General features: G+C 41.0%; 1 protein-coding gene across 1 annotated transcript in view; it reads left to right on the top strand.

Annotated features, from left to right (window-relative positions):
• The window catches only part of LOC106893343 (disrupted in schizophrenia 1 protein-like), a 102,201-nt gene that overhangs the window by 139 nt on the left and 84,234 nt on the right, over positions 1–17,828 (top strand). The gene's annotated exons all lie outside the window — the stretch shown is intronic.

Raw genomic sequence — 17,828 nt, 5'->3', positions numbered from 1 at the left:
GGGCCGGCAGCGCTTCTCCCGGCTGGAGGGGCCGGGCGCTCTCGGCGGGACGCTGCCTTCAAGCGGGGAGGGACGGCAGGGAGTCGTGGCGAATGCGGGGGAGTTGAGGGCTTTTAGTTAAAAAAAAAAAAAAAAAAAAAAAAAGAGAGAAAAAAAAAAAAGAGTCTTTCCTTTCGCAGTTTGAAAGTTTTGGGGGCTTAATGATTTTTTTTTTTTCAAGTCCTTATTGATGTTCGGATTTATTTCACAGTAGATGTACTCTAGGAAACTGTGTTACAACATCAAAATAACATTATTGTTATTGTTTTAAACTAAAAAAAAACCCTCTGATTTCACTTCTGCCAGTGTGGAAGCAGTTATGTTGATACAAAAATGTAAAATATTTACGTTTTTCTCCTAAACAACCAACTGCAAAGAGGGAAGTAATGGTAGAAAAGCCACCCAATACCTCTAAACGTGGCTCAAAGGAAGAAAAAAGGAAACTGTCATCTTAATGGAGAAGCTGTGCTTATATACTTAAATGAATAACTGAGTTTTAAAAGACCGTGACCTCTAGTGCGGATGAGCTGCTCTCCTTCTCCCTCAGAGCAGCATCCATCAGCTGCCCCAAGCCAAGGCTGCCTGTACTGCCAACACCGATGCTGGCAAAAGGCTGGAGCTGTGGGGAGATTCTGGGAAAAAAAACCCACTTCATCTTTCCCAGGAGAGCTGGAGAAGGCAGGCGTGTTGATTACTGGGTGCGTCCGTTGCCTTTTGGGTTCTTTGGGATCTGTGGTTCTCTGAGCTGTATTAGTCCAGCAAGACTTTCTTTGAACATTTCAGTTGTCCTTGCCAATGCTTCAATAGAAAACAGCTCATTCATGTTTTGATGGTCCGCACTAATCTTTGTCTACAAGTGTTTGAGTAACTTTTTGCTATGCTTCTGAATAGTGATTGAAGAGCTCTGCAGTGAAGTGCTTTTATAATAAAGGCTTTTGCAAAATGTGCTGTGGAACATATACCAGCAAGCGCTACTGGTAATTAAAAGTAAATGAGTTTTCAAGTAAGTGAACAAAGTCCGCTGGGATGCATTATCTCTGGTTTCATTCTTTGGTATTTGTTCACTTGCTAATTTGTGATAGGCCTTGCGCTAACTCATGAAAATGGGAGAAGTTCTACTTTATTAAACTTTTCGTTTTGTTTAAGTACTAAGTCCCTTTAATTATGTTGTATGTGTATTTGCCCATCTCATTGCTGAAGTTAAAGTTGTCATGATTCCTTCTAGGAAGGCATTGAGAGTGGTTTTCCAGTTAAAGCTACTGTTGATTTTTACTATTGATAGGCTCTTAGGCACGTATGAAACTGAAAAGTAGGGATGTTTAAAATAAATATTTGATTTAAAAAGCAAGAGTGAAGTTTAGGGGTTTGTGGTCACTTAAAATGTTATGATCATGGTGGGTTGAGGGAATGTAAATGAAGCCCCAGCTGCTTACAAACAGTGGGGCTTTTTGCTTGAGATTAAGACCATGTCCAACTCTGTCTTTTTTTCTTGCTTCCCAGTGTTTATGCTATCAAAGTTATCAATTTTCTGTATAGATCTTTGAGATTGGGCAGTGAAAATAATCTGTTCTCATACCTGATACTGATGGTTACAGTGCAGCTGCATAGACCTCTGAAGTGTGGTCAGAGGCAAGTATTGTATTGCTGCTGGCTTCCTCCCTCTTTAAATTTAGATAAATCAGCCTTTGTTCTCTTCAGTAAAGGGAAGCCAAAAGTTTGGGTCTAAGCTGCTGCTGCTGGAATTGTAGTGGGGCTGTGTAAGCAAAGAGGATTTATTGGCACCAGGATAAATTAATTGTGACGAACAGGAAGACAGAAAGCACTGCAAACGATGTTTTGTACACACAAAAGAGAAAACCCTAAAGGTTAATTCTGACTTTGTTCACAAATTAGGCACACTCCGTTAGGCTTTTTTTGCTCGCCATAACCTGGGTCTCTGACAGCTACTGGACCACCTGACCTTTCAAATGAGATCTACTGGAGTGTGTAACACCTCTGGAAAGCCCCTTGGAAGATATGATTTTTTTTCATTTCAGCACTGGGTTTCCTCAAGCAGATCTTCTTTCTAACTGAGTTGCAGACAGGCTGCAGCCTTTACTGGTTTCAGCCATACTGCGTATTAGTGACTCCTGTGGAAGGCAGTTTTCTTGCCTCCTTTGGAGTATCGGCCTCGAAGGTGAACAGAAAGGAACCTGCGGAGTTGCCATAGCGATTTCCAAGTTCATCCTTAGCATCTTGTGTCTTTTTCCAGAGAGCAGCCCTTTCATGCTGTGTCACTTAGATTAGGATTGAGCCCAGGGTATGTTGTAATACTATTCAATATTCTTGAAGGAAAACTGCTGCAAAACCCTTATGTATTCAGGATGAATGTGCCCTTTGTAAATCAGCAGTCACAGGAGGGAAAACTTGGCCCTCTGGCACTGAACAAAGGCTACTGTGCCTGTGTTAAGCACGGTAGTATCCTTATTTGGAGGTGTTTACTTAATTGTGTATAATGTTAACTATTTAACACGCCATTGAATTTTCTTTTTCCTTTTGGCATATAGGCACAGATTCCATTAACTACTCACCTGAGAAATGCTTTCAGGGAGAAATATTTCTTTCTCAAGCCTCCTAGCTTCTGCTGCTGTGGAAGCTGGGGTCTGCTATGGACATACTTTGTTTGTTAAACATGGGTTTTCTGTATGGAAATTGACTTAGCTATTGACATGGAGTTACTTCCCTATTTACTGATGCTGAGAATGTAAAGTGGCTTAATGACTAATCTGAAGTCTGCAGGCAGAGGGGTGAGATCATGTGCTTCCCTCAAGTGGGGTTTCTTTGTTCAGTGCAACTCCTTTGGGGCACGCAGAATTTGGATTCTGCCTCCGCTTTGTACATACTGTACAATCCTGCTCTCTCTTTTTCAGACTCTCCTTCGTCTTACAGCCATGCTTCCTTCTAGCACATCTCTTATTATCTCTGTGTGATAAATTACTAATTGGGACCCTGCTGTCTAATGAGTATGATTGGTGGCACTTTCTGTTCTTTCTCACTCCATCTTCCCTTTCCTTCCTCTCTTGCTGCCTTACAAAGAGGTGTGTTAGTTGTGTGACCCTGGTGTCAGAGAAAATTGTCTAGTTACTCTGTTCTTTTTTCCCTTCTGTCAATACATTTATATGTAACAACAAGCATAAAAAAAAAGTCATCTAGATTTTACCATGTCTGTGTATGCAGAATTAGGGATGGAAATTGGAAAACGCATTTTCTTAATAGTGCTTAGCTCCTTTTGTTTCAAAGGTGTATGTATTACCTGTATTTATACATCAGATCAAACACCACCCGAGTCAGAACTGCAAATGTAACAGTAATTTGCTAAACACAGTGTGTGTATTCTCAGATGATAAAATCTCCTTGCAGAGAGCTTCGTGGGAAAAGTGGCTGCTTGAAGCTCAGAGTGGAATGAATGTGGTGCGTGTGAACTTTCCCTGTTCTGCAGTGGCAGAAGACTTGGTTGGTTGGAGGGATTTAGTTGGACTCTAGTTGAAAGGTTTCTTTTGCTGGGTTGAGAGGTCAGTGGGGCAGGAAACCATTACGGAGGAAAATACCTTAGTAGAGCGACTTTGAGGCAACCTGTGGAGCGAAGAGTCAAGAGGTTGAAAGTAGTGTAAAGCTGATTAAGAATGAAAGGGTAAGTATCTGTGGGAAAGGCAGGAACTGGGAATTGATATCATTACATTTTCTGAATTGTTTTGCAAGTCTCCAAATCTGTGTAAGCTGAAGCAAGTGGCATTGATGTAGCTTTTCAAGACCTCACGGAATTCTGCATAATAATTTTATTCTAATTTTCCATTATTATAGTGATGTTTTCAATATGCCTGTAGATAATGAAGTTTGACAATGGTTTCATGACTTTGCTGATTGATGGGGTGAGCAGAGGCCTAGCTCAGCTCGTCTATCTGGCAGCGCTTTGAGCTTAAATGGTCAACCAGGCCTTTGGGTCTGAAAAGTGTGTTTTGAACATTGAAGGAAACCATTCTTAGGGTCTTTCTTTTTTGGAAAGCCGTAACATCTCTAGAGAGCCTGGGAATTGGAGGGATGTTTTTTTTTTTCCCTGCTAGTAAACTGCTTTCTTGCTTTTTTAGTGGAATACAGAAAGTATTATGTTTCCCATCTGTAACAATATGGTGGTAAGCATCCTTTCCACTGAGATATCATCTTAGTTTTATGGATTATCACTACTGCAGATATACAGGCACCTGGAATGGTGCTGGTGGAGACTACTTGCAAGGCTAAATGCTCATAGCTGCAAGCTTTTTTTTCTTGTGGCTATCTAATTCTTGTGGTCTGGTTGTTCCCCTTCCCACACGTATGGTTTAATTTGGGGAAATACCCTGAGTTTCCAAGGAAGGAGCATCCCCAAGCCTGTTCAGCGTGGCAAACCCAGGCAGCCTCAGCCCTGTAAAATATCATCCTTTTTGTTGCTAGGGCTAAACTGATCATATCAGAAGGGTTTGCTTTCCCCTGTTGTTGGACAGCATGGCTTTGGGAATAAGAGCTTTCCCTTCTCTATTAAGATTTTGGCCAGGGATGGTTACTGAGGCAGGGACGAGGTTGAATTTCACGCGCTGGGCTGAGGTCCAGGTGCTTCCTGTTGCTAATGGCCCATGGAGACCCAGGTGGTGGGGGGAATGGGCAGCACAGCTGTTTGCTGGGGCTCGGCTGTTCCCATTTATTGAACAGTGCATTAACCTGTCAGTATTTGCACTAATAGCTCAGGCTGTGATCTGCAGGGGCTGAGCTGTGGATGTGTTGTGTTCCCAGCTCTGTTCTCGAAGAGCAATAGGCACACCGGTCTCGGGAGAGTGGGCCGGACAACTGCTGAGTTTGGTGGTGTTTTACATTGCTGTAGGAAGATTTCTGTAATTTTAACATCTTTGTGGTTGCTGTGTCACCAGTGGGAGTGACTTGGAAAGGGTGCTGACATCTGTGCATCAGCAGTGGTGTGGAGTCTCAGAGGCATGAGATGCTCTCAGACACCCTGGCTATGCTGCCGCTGTGGTTGGGCAGCACTGTTTTGGCAGGACACCATGCTGAAACTTTGCTTCTGTCCTGCCAGAGCCCTTGTTTAGGAGAGTAGTACATTTTTATTTGCTTAGAACTGTGAAAACCTTGAGAGATCCTCCTTGAAATTGTGTGAGAACGGCCTGATGGCTGTTGCAGGGAGTGCAGCACCGTTGCAGGTGGTCCTCCATGTGGTTTTGCTCCCAAACTAGTTAATGATCAACAGGTATTTCATTTCCCCTTTCCCTGGGAAACTTGAACATGATCATGGTGAGAGAGCTGCTGTAGTGTTCTTATGCTTGTGGTCCACCAGGGTCTTGCACAGACTTGGTCGTGAGAGAGGCTGCTCCAGTTCATGGCTCCCCCGAGCAGTGTGCCAGTGTTGGCTGTCTGCTTCCTGTGGGAATGAAGATGGGGGGAAAAATCTTGCTTTGCCAGAGGGTCTAAGGTAAAGAAAGACCAGCTTCTGCTTCTTGTTTTGCATGCAGCGAGCACTAGCAGTAGGGTATTTGTTGTTTTATCAGATTGGTAAAAGCTGCTGCCGTAGAAGGAAAATTCTCAATGACAGAATTTTCCACGGGATCATTTGTTTTAGGGTGAATTTAGGAACCATTTCATGTTAGCCAAGGTGTTCTCTGCCTGCCTTGAGTATAGTTACGCTACTTAGTTTTTCAGAGGTACATTTGTTATCATCTTTTTCTGTATGAGGTAGGACTGGGAACTAATAACCAGTGTTGCTGTTTTGGGAAGAACAATCCATAGGACTTCTGGTCACCCTTTGTAAAATCTGCTGGTGTGCCCTGTTCTTGTTCAGGGCTTTCTATTTATCCCTCGGAGCACAGTATTTAAGGTTTTTTCATCTTGGCTGAGTTGACCAGGCTGCACCTATTGATGCCACTGGCTTTCTGAATTAACTTGGTATCGTTTTAAAATAACTTTGTTAAAACCAGTGATAACAGCGTGTAGCAACATCTTTGCTGTGTTTCTGGTGAGCTCGGTGTGGCACTGAATTTCTTGATAAAAGTCCAGGTCTTTCTACCGGATCTGGGCATACACGTTTCTTATGTTACTGCTCTCTGTGCTGCCAGGTCTTAGTGAAACTCTCTGCTTTGCCTAGGCATTAAGTTGGAAGCCTAGGCATTAAGCGTGGCTGTAATGAGTTTAGAGTCAGTATGACTGTTCAGTTCAAGCTATGTGAAAAATAAGCAAGGTTGCTGTCTTTCTTCCAGGTCTCATCTTAGGAGCAGTTGTTCTAATGTTAGCTGTCTAACAATGGGCCCTTGTGACTTGAAAATCATGATATAAAATATGAGAAAAGTTTTTAAAAGGAGGATTACAATGCAGGGAGCTAAGCAAGGAATAATAATAGTCGTAATAACAATAAAAAACCCAAACAGACCAGGTAAAGACATTGTAGAGAATAGCTTAAGGCTATTCTAAGGAATTCTTAGCAGCCTGTGTATGTATTTTAAACACATACATTGCAAAGTACTAGAAGAAGAAACAGATCAGCCCCAGAAATCTCTCAAGTTCTAAATAAAACCAGGAAAACAAAGGGGACATACATAAATAACTATATTTGTGCATTCAGTTATATGAACATACATCTGTGGCACGGTTATGGCTGGCTGATACAGCTGTGTGGCAGCGTATTCAGGTCTGTCTTTTTCCATGCCCATGTTATAATTAGACTTCATGGACTGGATAGGGTAGAGGCGGTATTCCTTGGGCAGAGGTGGTCTTCCTCCTTCCTTCGCCAGGAAATTAGTGCAGAGGCAGGTTTTGTTGCAGCTGTTCAGAGGTGATGTTGGGGGTGTGTGTGTCTGTAATGCTCCTGGCACCATTTAGGCATTATGTTCCTGAACGGCAAGTGTCTTCAGACAGTTACAGGCTAGCAGATGTCTCTGTCTTGTCTTCCAATTGGCAAGCAGCCTAGGAAAAGGTATCAAAATAATTTTTAATATAGCAAACTGAATAATGTCTTGAGAGAAATGGTCTCCAATGTTTTTGCAGCCAATAAAAAAGCCTCGGTAATAAACATCTTGTGAAATAACTGCAGTAGATCAAAGTGACATTTAAGTGATTCTCATGAGCATCATTTAATCACCAGCTAAGTACTAAATGTCTGCTGCTGTGGAACAATAGGAGTTCCTGTGTTATTATGCCTTACTGTGTCTGTCTTGCTTCAGGCACTGACCATCATTGAAGCTTGTGATTTCTGTGTGTGGGTATGCTGGATGCTTAAATGCTGGCTGAGAACCTATTTATTTCAAGTACTGAACTTTATTCTTAATTTTGTTATAGAAAGTCAGCTGTTTCCAGCTTCCAGGATGTGATGAAACTGTTGTTTACCAACTTCCTTGTGACTCCCTTGTAGAGTTAAATCAGATAAATTGCTGGTAAAGTTCAATGCATCTTCACAGATGAAACTCTTGAACCTTTGTTGTGTGCATAGGTAACTAGTGAAATACTGCAAATCCTGAGATACATATTTAAAGCTTTGATGTGTGATAGGTTGGTTTGGGTTGGAGGGTACCCCAGGAGGTGTCTGGTCCAACTCCCAGCTCAAAGCAGGACTGACTCTGAAGTTGGACGATGTTGCTCAGGGTTTTATCATGTTTGGTCTTGAAAACCTCCAAGGACTGCATGTCCTCTCTGAGCAGCCTGCTCCACTTCTTAGCTGCCCTCAGGATGAAAAGTTTTTCTTGTTATCCAGTCTGAATGTCTCTTGTTTTAAGTTATGTCTAAATCTCTCTCTCTCTTTTTTTTTTTTTTTTTTTCCTCCTCTCTGCCCCTGTGCACTGTTGTGTATGGATTGCTGTTCCTCACTATTGGTATGTTGTTGCTAGAAGAGGGTCATCAGATGCCACTTATAACATCTTCAAAAGTTTTAGAGTAGCACATTTTATTTACTTTTCTTCCTATAGCATAAAATAGCACTGTGTTTGCTGGTTTACTGTTGCTGCAAATATATCTTTACACCCAAAGAGGGCATTCTAACCTTAAAGATGTCCTTAGTTCTGTCTTCATGGCTTTCTCTGGTACAGTAGTCCTTGCTCATGGCTTGGACTTTAAGGTAATTTAAGTTTAAGACATTTCATATGTTTTTGTTCAGTAAAGCACTATGATACTTACTGTACAGAAATGAAAATCCATGTGTCTTCTCAGTATCTCTCACAGTTTTACTGGCACCTCTTTTTCTTGTAAGGCTGTGCATGCAAGATATTCCTGCTCTCTGGGGGCTGGAGGGAGAGGATGCTTTTTAGGTTGTGAAGCTTTTGCAAGTCCCTTCAAGATCCTGCAAGTTTTCTTTTCCTAGTCAGCAGAGAATTTAAAACGCTTCCACCTTAAAGGTAGCACTTTTCAACTCGGGAATTGAAGGAGTTCATCAGTGAACTTCTGTCTATGGACTATCCCAGTGGACTGCTTGACAGATATTTTATAAATATACTTTCCTGTAGTAGATCTGCAGATTAGTATAGGCTTGTTTAGATTTGGAGTACAAAAATGTAGGCAGGCAGAAGTCATATTACAGAAGAGGAGTCATCTCAATATGATGTTTTCTTCAAAGTCAAACCTGAAGCTTCCAATGAAACTTCACTGTACAGAGTCCCACACAAAATAGCATTATTGACAAAATTTGTCTAAGGAGGACCCATGACTCCAAGGTTTGATAGTTTTGAAAATATTAAGATAAAATTCTGTCTAAATCCTGCTCTTTAAATCTCCGGTCATTTCAATGAAGACAGGAGTTCGAAAGATACAAAGCTCTAGATGTATTATTATAGTGAAAATGCCCCACCCACCCTGAGCTGTCCTTCAGGAGTCCCGTGTAAGCCCTTGGTTCTCTTGGGTGTTCTTTGGGTAGGTCATGTAGCTTCATATGTGGTCTGTTTTAACCATGAGCTAATGCATCAGATTGCTGCTGTACCTCAGGACTGATGAGATCAAATGCCTCTGATAACACTTTGCTTTCCCTGAATGGAAGCTACAGCAGTTCTGTCTGCTCCTTTTTAATAATACTACTTGTCAGTACTGTGTGTAAATCTGAAAGAAGCAGGGGAAGAAATCCCCTGCTGCTATGACACAATGTTACCCAGAGGCCTGTCCCATAAGACTGAAAGGGATAGGCCAATGCAAGTTAACTTGCAGAAGACACTGATAATGTCCTGGATTTCTAAAGCAAGTAGTAAATATAAAAAAAAAAAGTTTAAAAAAAAAAAAAGTGTTGGAGATAACAAATTAATGATCTATATTTATTCTGGAAGACAATTTGAATGATGCTCAAAGTTTTCCTCTGCCAAGCTTCTTGTTACTGAAGCAGATCTTTTCAGGTGTGCACATTTAACACCATATGGTACAATCACCACCTTTTTTTATCCCTTTAAAATGCTAAGCTGAATCCAGAATATGCTGACCTGAAAAATGGTTTCATTGGTTTATTCAAGATTATCTTCTTTTTATTTAGAGAATATTTTTGAAAGGTCAGTCTGATTTTTGTGTTTACTTCTCATTATTTTTTAATTTGAAGTATTTTGCTTAAGACTTTGTTTTATTACAGTATCACACAGTCCTTGGCGTGCAAGAAACACCCTAAAGCTATCTCATGAAAGCGTACAGTATTTTTGAAGACTAATACTATGCTTTCATTTACTTGGGTAATAAGAGCAGACAGGTAAGGTTCAACAAAAGGTGGCGGATTCTATGGCCTTGTACTTAGACAGGAACACTTAAGTGAGTTACAGATAGTATGTGACAGAAATAAGTTAAAAAAAACCTCTGGCAAAAATATATGCATTTGTTGAGCACTATAGGCATATGTTAATAAGTGTAACCTGTATTATTAGCTAATATATGTTAGCCCAGGGAGACTGTCAGAGTAAATTGTGGCAGATAATTGTCTTGATTTCCTAGACGTGAATAGCAGTGATTTGCCGTCATGAGGAAAAAAATCTCTTACGAGAGTGTTTTCATTGAGATGATCTCAAGGGGATGAATGGAGCTAGTGTGCCTGTAGAGCGGGGTTTGGTTTAGATGCTCATACAAACTATGTATGTGCTCTGAAAGAGGCAACAGGAGCCCTGAGAACTGTCTGAAAGCCTGGTAGCCAAAAGGCTGAGCACCTGGAGGTAAGCAATGAAATCAGTGGATACAGCTGAAGTGGGGTTGGGCTCCTTTTAAATGCACCTGGAGAAGCCTAGAAACTTCTGAGCCCTGCTGACGGGGAGTGTGAAGTAGAAAGGATCTCTACCTAGGAAGGGATGGGGTGGTCTGAGGGCACAGGGGAGCTGGAGGGCCTGGAAGCTTGTGTGAGGAGGATTTTGGGAGGTAAGTTGAGACATGCTTATTTGCTTTTGTGAGGTGAATGTTGTGGGGGAGGCTTGTACTTGTTGGGGTCATGACAGAAAGGATATACCACAAAAGACTAAGGAGGTGGTATTGAGGGGTGATACTGGGCAAGAGGGTACCTCTGTGTGGCTTTGAACATTGTTTGGGAGCTCTGTGGATGGCTGTTATTCTGGACTGTGTAGTGTTAAGTGTTGACCCATGCAGAGTTTGGTCAGAGGTCCAGAGCAGTAATTGGAAAGATTTCTGGTTCAACTGTCTTTGTCTCTTACATGAAGAGAAATGAGCAATTGGTTTGCGAAAACTAATTGGGGACCAAGATGAGAAGCTGGTGGAAAAGAAGGCAGGGTTTGATGGAAGCAGTGGAAAGCATGGTTATTGGCAGAGTTGGGATGGACAAAAATGAGTGAAGGACAATCAAAGTATATCTGTTGTTGATGATGTCCTTCCTCAGCATGGGGGATGGCTGCTGCTTGGCTGTATCCTCTGCTCCTTGTCTGTCTCTCGTGGCCATGCTTTCAAATCTGTGTGAAGACAGCTCTTTAGCTCTATTGAATCTTATGCCTCACACCATGACTGGAGGCCAACGGTTTAACTCTCAGCTTCTGCCTGGAGCTGAGTAGGCAGTCGCTCAGATCTGGTGTGAGTTGTCACTCCAGTAGTCTGGTTATGGAAACAATGTTCCTGCAATACCTGCTGACGTGGGTAGGAAATACCGTGTTCGGATTCTAAACCCAAGGCTCTTATTTGGGGCAATATGGACTGCTAGCTTTTGAGCATGTTCTCATTGAAGATCTCAAAAGGGTTATCATGTGCATCTTCCCTGCTTGCCTGTGTTGGGTCTCTAAGGGAGCTGTGCACGCTTTGCTGGAGCACAAAGGTTGACCCCTAGCAGGCTATGGCATCTGCAGACTAACAACGCTGAGGAAATCTGCTGGCTGTTAGCAAGGACTTGTATTAACTGAAGTCTGTGCAGCTGTTGAGGACAGAGAGCAGTGCTGCAGTCTGTGCCTCCTGGTTCACCTGAGAATGTTCATCTCGCCACCTGGAGTGGTGATTTGTTGTCAGCCAGCAAAAACACAATCCACACAATCGCTGCTGCGAAGAGCAGAGAATAGCCAACTACAGAAATTTTGTGGGAGCATAAAGGGTTGCAGGGGTTCATACAAAGCCCTGAGATGCTCTTTCTAGGGGAGGGAGTGAGGGACCAGTGCTGCTCATTTCTGCCTCTCCTCCCTGCACGTGGGCTCTATGTCCCATGGATTGCTGTAACTGCAGTTTGTGTACATGCCTGGCTTTTGCAGTATCTTGTATTTAAGCTGCATCCTGAGGTGCTGTGCTTTCTGTGGGAAGTTATTGCTCAGCTTTCCTCATGTCTGGAGCTCCATTCCATCTCCATTGTTGTCTGGACAGCATTGACATCCCGTCCTGACAGCCCAACTGGGGCTGTAAGGTAAACTTCCTTCAGCAGGCAAAGGAGGAGCATTTATCCTGGGACTTTGATATTAAATTGTAAAGCTAAAAGCATTCTGACTCCTCACCCTTGGCAATATAGGAACTGCCACGTTGTTTTATTTTCATTATATGTGATCACTACTGAGCTGTTAAGAGAAAATTACTTTCTATTTCAGTAAACTCAATTCTAGTTTCAGACTGACTGTGCATCAGATGCTTAATTTGGAACCCACTCTCTTGGTGAAATTAAAAATTCAAATCTCCAAGCTGGAGCACTCAAACTGTGTTTGAATTAGAAATTGACTGCTGTCAGTGTGCTCTCGCACTTCACTCCTTTTTTTTTTTTTTTTAAATTTCTTTAATTCCTCCTTCCCTCCCGATGAGTTTTATATTAGAATCTTGCTGTAGATGATCTGACTGAGCAGAAGTAGTGGGAATCCACACTGTCACTCCATAGACAGAGTGATGAAAGAGAAGTGTGATGTGTTAAATAGACCATTCTTGATAAGGACTGCTGTGTACTAATTTCATAATTACATGCATGTTTTGTGAAATCCTTTTATGGGATATGACTGCAAGCCCATTAAGCGTTTTTTGAAAATTAATTTAGGACCTAACCAAACTTCACAGTTTCTATGCAAAATCATCGCTCTCCTATTTTTGTGTAAAATTTAAAGCTGTTTTCAGAACTTGACTGTAAGAACTGGAGCTTTTTCTCCACTTAAGACATTTGCATGAGCTGCCCCTACAGATGTTTGTGCTGAAACTGGGAACAAGAGGTTTTTTCCCCAGGAAGAAAAACAGCAACAAACCTTGAAAACCTCAAAACTCCTGAAATAAGCTGTAGTTCTCTGTTTTGAGTGTGCTCTGTAGGCTTGCAACTTCTGTGTCATCTTGCCTTTTTGGGAAGTGGGTCAATTATTTACCTATAAGTTAAAAGAATTATGCTGATGGGTGTAAAATGGATTGGGGCTGGATATTTGTGGGGAAGCCAAGTGTCTTCTGTTATTGATTGTGCTGAAGGCACACAGTGATGGTGCTGGCTTGTGTTCTCCCTGGTGTGCTTGTTTGTCTGTCGATGGTTGACAGGATGGATTGCAGAGATGGGTGCAGGGTAAGCGATGACTAGGGAGGCTGAAAAGGTAGCTTATGTTAGGTGGTTGATTATGTGCCTCTGGCAGTTCCAGCTATCCTAGGCTGACAGCAGGTGCGTTGGGTGAAATACATGAGTGAGCTGTGTAAGGAGGTTTGGAGACTCCTTGGGCTGAGACTTGTCAACCAGAGAGGAATTTTGAGTGTGAGATGTAGTAACAGCTGGAGAATGAGATGCATTAAGAGTGTCTGTGACAAGAGGCTGAAATTTATTGCAAAGGTTTTGGGCTTCCCTGGCTTTATTCTTTTTTCTTTTTTTTTTTTTTTCTTGGGACTTCTGTAACAGTAGCTGACTGCAAGAAAACAGAAATGAAAAGAGCAGAAATGTCATTTTTTGACAGTATCATGCTATCTAAGTGGTCCTGCTTTCCTGGAACAGCAAGGAGTCATTTAGCTGTTCTAGAGCAAGTCCAGCCACTTGCTTTTCTGGCCAACAAAATGAGGTTCCTTGTAATTGTGCAGTGAAGAAGTTGGGCGGTGTAATTTTCATTTAGCTTGGAGGAATGCAATTTTCTATAATAGCTAAGCCTTGGGTCACCAGCCATAGGGTGTTGACTAGTTAACAGATAGGCCTTCACAGTGCAACTGCATGTTTTCACAGGCTGGGTAGTTATTGTATTTTTGAAAAGGTCAGGAAGGCATATTTCTTTTCCTTTTTTGTCACATGAAGGCACTTAGGCCCTGATTCAGCAAGTCATTGGCTTGAGAAAAAAGCCTACTTGTGTGTGTAGTCAATGGGCTGGTGAATACTCAGGGATGCAGATGGGTTTTAAACTGTTAGCAGTATTGAACACATATTATAATATGTAATTTAGGAAAGGGGTGCTTCTTGTATTCCAGCTCACTAAACATGTGATTGTTACTGACATGGGAAGTGTATCTGGTATTTACCAACTACTTTTTAATGATTGGGGTTTTTTTCTTTTTTCTTAGTGTTAAGGCAAAACCAGATTTAAAGCACTTTTTTTCTTAAGGGTAAAAAATTTGGCCTTATTGATACTGGTATCAGCTAATGTGATTCTTACTCTTGAGAGAGGTGCTGTAATTTCATCAAATGGTTTAAAATGAGTTGTTGCATTAAGGTGGCAAGTGGCTCAAATGTAGCAACTCAATGACATGCACTTTATGGGTGTGTGTCAATAAAAATACAATTATTTAAATACTGGCTAAGAAAGCCTACTCCGACTTCAAAAATGCACAATGCTTTGAAGTGTTGGCTTTTTTTTTTTAATGAAGAATAGAAGCTAACGTGCATTTAGTGACTTCAGAGAATATTTTGTACATCATGTCTTGGAAATTTAACAGTTGAATAACCGAACCCAGCCTGCAATCTTAGAAATCACAGGAGGAAATAATTGATAAATGATATAAAATATTATGTGGCTCAGCCATTGCTCGTCTTCTATAGATAGACTTTGTAAAATGCTAGATAAATCAAGGTATATCATTCAATAAATAAGATGAAAAAGCTGAATGAGACCTTTGCATTTTAAGAGTTATAAAAATCTGTATAAAAAAATAACTTTCTTTGAAAGCTTACTTGTGTAAAGAGATGGTGCTGATTTGTTTTAACATAAGCTGCATTGAGATCACTGCCAACTTATTTTGAATATTTTGTGATATTTTTGAAATCCAGCAAATGAGTCGAAACATAACTATTTAGGAACCTGCAACATTTTACATGTTTTTACGATGTAAGAACCGAACAGTAATGGCTATTGTCATGTCAGATCGATTAATCCCTGAGTGGTTTATTTTTGTTAGGGCTAGGTTAAACTTTTGTTTGTCTCTCTCTGTAAATGATAAATATTTTCATTTAACTTACTTTTGTTTGCATACAGCTTAATGCAGGTGTTTAAGGATTCCTTGACAGAAGCAGCACTACAGAAATTGCTTAGAGCAGTGCTTTGATAGTTGGCTTTGAATATGACCAACTATTCTTTCCTCCGCACCACAGTCACCTCCCATGAATGCTCTGAAGGTGAATTTGTTACTCTAATAAAAATCAACCGTGTGTAATATAGGTGTATTTGGATAGTCGAGCTCTCTCTAAAACTGCATGTGTAATTTCTCAGCTACTTTCAGGGAAAACTTAATGAGCTTGGAAGCATTCTGCGTTGTGTTCTTACAGCAGAGGTGGGGAGGTACTCACTTCAGAGTTTCTGTACTGATCTATAAAATCCTTTGTGGACTTCACAAAAAAGTGAGGTTGTTATGCCTGTCTGTCCACAGGTGCTATTAGAGCATTTAATTAAAAAAAAAAAAGAACTGCCACTTTTATGGCTGAAAACAAAGACTGATTAACTAAAATAAATGAGAAGACTTCTACTGTCCTTTAGTATGAGGTTGGGTAAAAGAGAATGTGCTCTTTCCATCAGTGGGAAATGCTCTTTGGTTTCACCTCTACCTCTTTCATCTTGTTGGCGCAACTACAGCATGAACAGCATTGCTGGTCATACCTTGTTTTGGAGTGCTAGATTTTTTTTTTAAATTCCTTTCTTTTTTGCACTCTGGCTCTGAGATGTTACTCTTGATGAAGCATTGGCCATGAGGAAAGGTTGTTATGGTGAAAAGAGATGTTATAATTAAATTCTTTCTGAGCTTTCATAATTTGGATTTGAAGCAACTTGCACATAATCTGACATTAAAATACAGGTTACATCTTCTAGGATTGTAACTTATATATTTTAAAAAGTTGATTTGTGATATTACAATTCAAAGAACCTTCTTCCATTTGTGATTTTTCTAAGCACATCTCATACAACACATGGCACGCTGTAATCTAATTTTTTTAATTACCTTCAGTTGTTTCACAGTGTTCCAAAGTACCATTCTGATAGTCTTGTAGTTAAATGCCATGGCCTTATCCGTTACTTGACATGCTTGAAAGTGAGGTAATTAAAAGAAAAATGAGGCCTGTATTTTTTAACATGCTAGCTGAATTGTTTCAGTGTAGTTTCTGTGTCTGATGTGCAGGCAAAGCAAACTGTGGTTAGAAGGCTATGTGGAAAAAAAATATCTTTGTAGCCAAGTTTCATATATGTGATGATAAACAACTGTAATGACTCTAAACTTCAGAAGAGAGACATGACAGAAGGGGAAACAGTGCACAGAGAGTATAGCCAAAGCCATAGCAACATCCTTGCTGGCTTTTGTGATGGCCAAGGGCGCTGCGACCGCTCTCTGGCTGGGGGACTGGGGTCTGGCTGTGGCTGCCTCTCCCCTCCCTTGCCTTTGGGGAAAGCATATGTGTTTGTGCTGAGGTGCTGGCCCCAGTACTCCGTGGGTCCACTACTTCTCTGCTTTGTGCTCAAGTACAGGTATACTGGAGCTACGGACCTGCAGCCCTCTCCTGGTAGCATCCTCCAAATGGCTCATGGTTTGGACTACAATCTTGGGTATCATTTGGGCAGTGGTGGGGCTCTGGTAGCCAGGTGAGGGGCTTGTGCTGCTGGACTTGCCAGGAGACAGACCTGGAGGAGCTGAATGGTAAACCTTTCTAGAGGGATACCTGCAAATGTGGGGAGGAGTGTGGAGGTGTGTGGTTCTTGTGTGGACTAGTTGAGGATGCTGGAACTGTACCATGTCGACCCAATTAACTTTTACAATTGTGTCTAGTTCACTTGGTGCAAATAGCTAACACCTCGGCAAATTTAAACCTTACTTACATTAGCTTAGTTTAAATTTGGGTTTTAAGGAGCTTTAATTATCTGTCGGCTTTAGAAATTCTTAGCAATTTAGTGAGATCAATTTTAAACTGATTTTAATTAAACTTAAGAACCTTTTCCATTTTTACAGACGAAGCCTGTGACTAGCCTTTGTAAATGGCAATAAAGTATGTCCAGTCTCAGAATGACTTTTTTCTGCATGACTAATTTCTTCTGCTGAAGGCAAATTTAGACTTTTATTTTGTATATAAAGTAAAAGAATTACGTTCTAAAGAACATTTTGTTCAGTTTTTGTTCCTTTACTCCAAGAGTGGTTCCTATTTGTGAAGACTTCTATTACATTACTCCCAGTACAGCATTTCACTGTCTTTTTACAGTAGACAGGCTGATGGACTCTGTGACCTTTCTTATTTCTGATTTCTGTGATGCGTTTTCCTCTGACAAAAGAGAAGGTAAGAGACAGCTGGGGTATTCTAATTTATGGTGATAAGAAGTAGAATACAGAAGCTTAACTGCAGTCCCATGGTGAGATGTGCCACTATTCTAATATGTGAAAAATGTATAAATTGCTTTTGTTGAAGGTTATTTGGAGAGGGTGTTGTGAATGTTGGGAAAAGTCTCCTGGGAAGTTTCAGATCTAATGCTTAAATTTTTGTGTAGGATGTCATTGTAGTGAGGTGTGTATGAGACCTGTGTTAGGAGCTGCTGAGGTGCTTAGGTTATGTGCACATCTCTCAATGTTACAGTTGATAAAGGGTTGTCATTAGAGATGGATGGTAAATATATTGTATGCAAGGAAATTTTTTTTTTTCTGAAACTTGCGTTTTTGAAAGAGCTCCATGAGGGTGGTGAGAATATTTCTGACACCTGAGATTCTGGCATTTGATTCTGTTTCAGTGACTAGAGGGCAGCTAATGGAGGGCATAATTCAGCTGGTCGCCAGAGCTCTTAGGAGGGTGAATCACGCAAATAGGCCCGTTCAATATGTTTTTGTGTTACAAAATGGATGATGATGCAGGGCTTGTATTCCCATTGATTGTGTGCAGGATCGAAGAATGGAGTACCTCTTTTACTACTAGTAAATCCATAAGAATCTGAAATTGTCACCATGTAATCTTCTAAATC

Source organism: Calidris pugnax, unplaced genomic scaffold (assembly GCF_001431845.1).
Source record: "Calidris pugnax isolate Ruff unplaced genomic scaffold, ASM143184v1 scaffold24, whole genome shotgun sequence".
Taxonomy (NCBI): Eukaryota; Metazoa; Chordata; class Aves; order Charadriiformes; family Scolopacidae; genus Calidris; species Calidris pugnax.
This window is presented reverse-complemented; position numbering and strand designations above follow the sequence as displayed.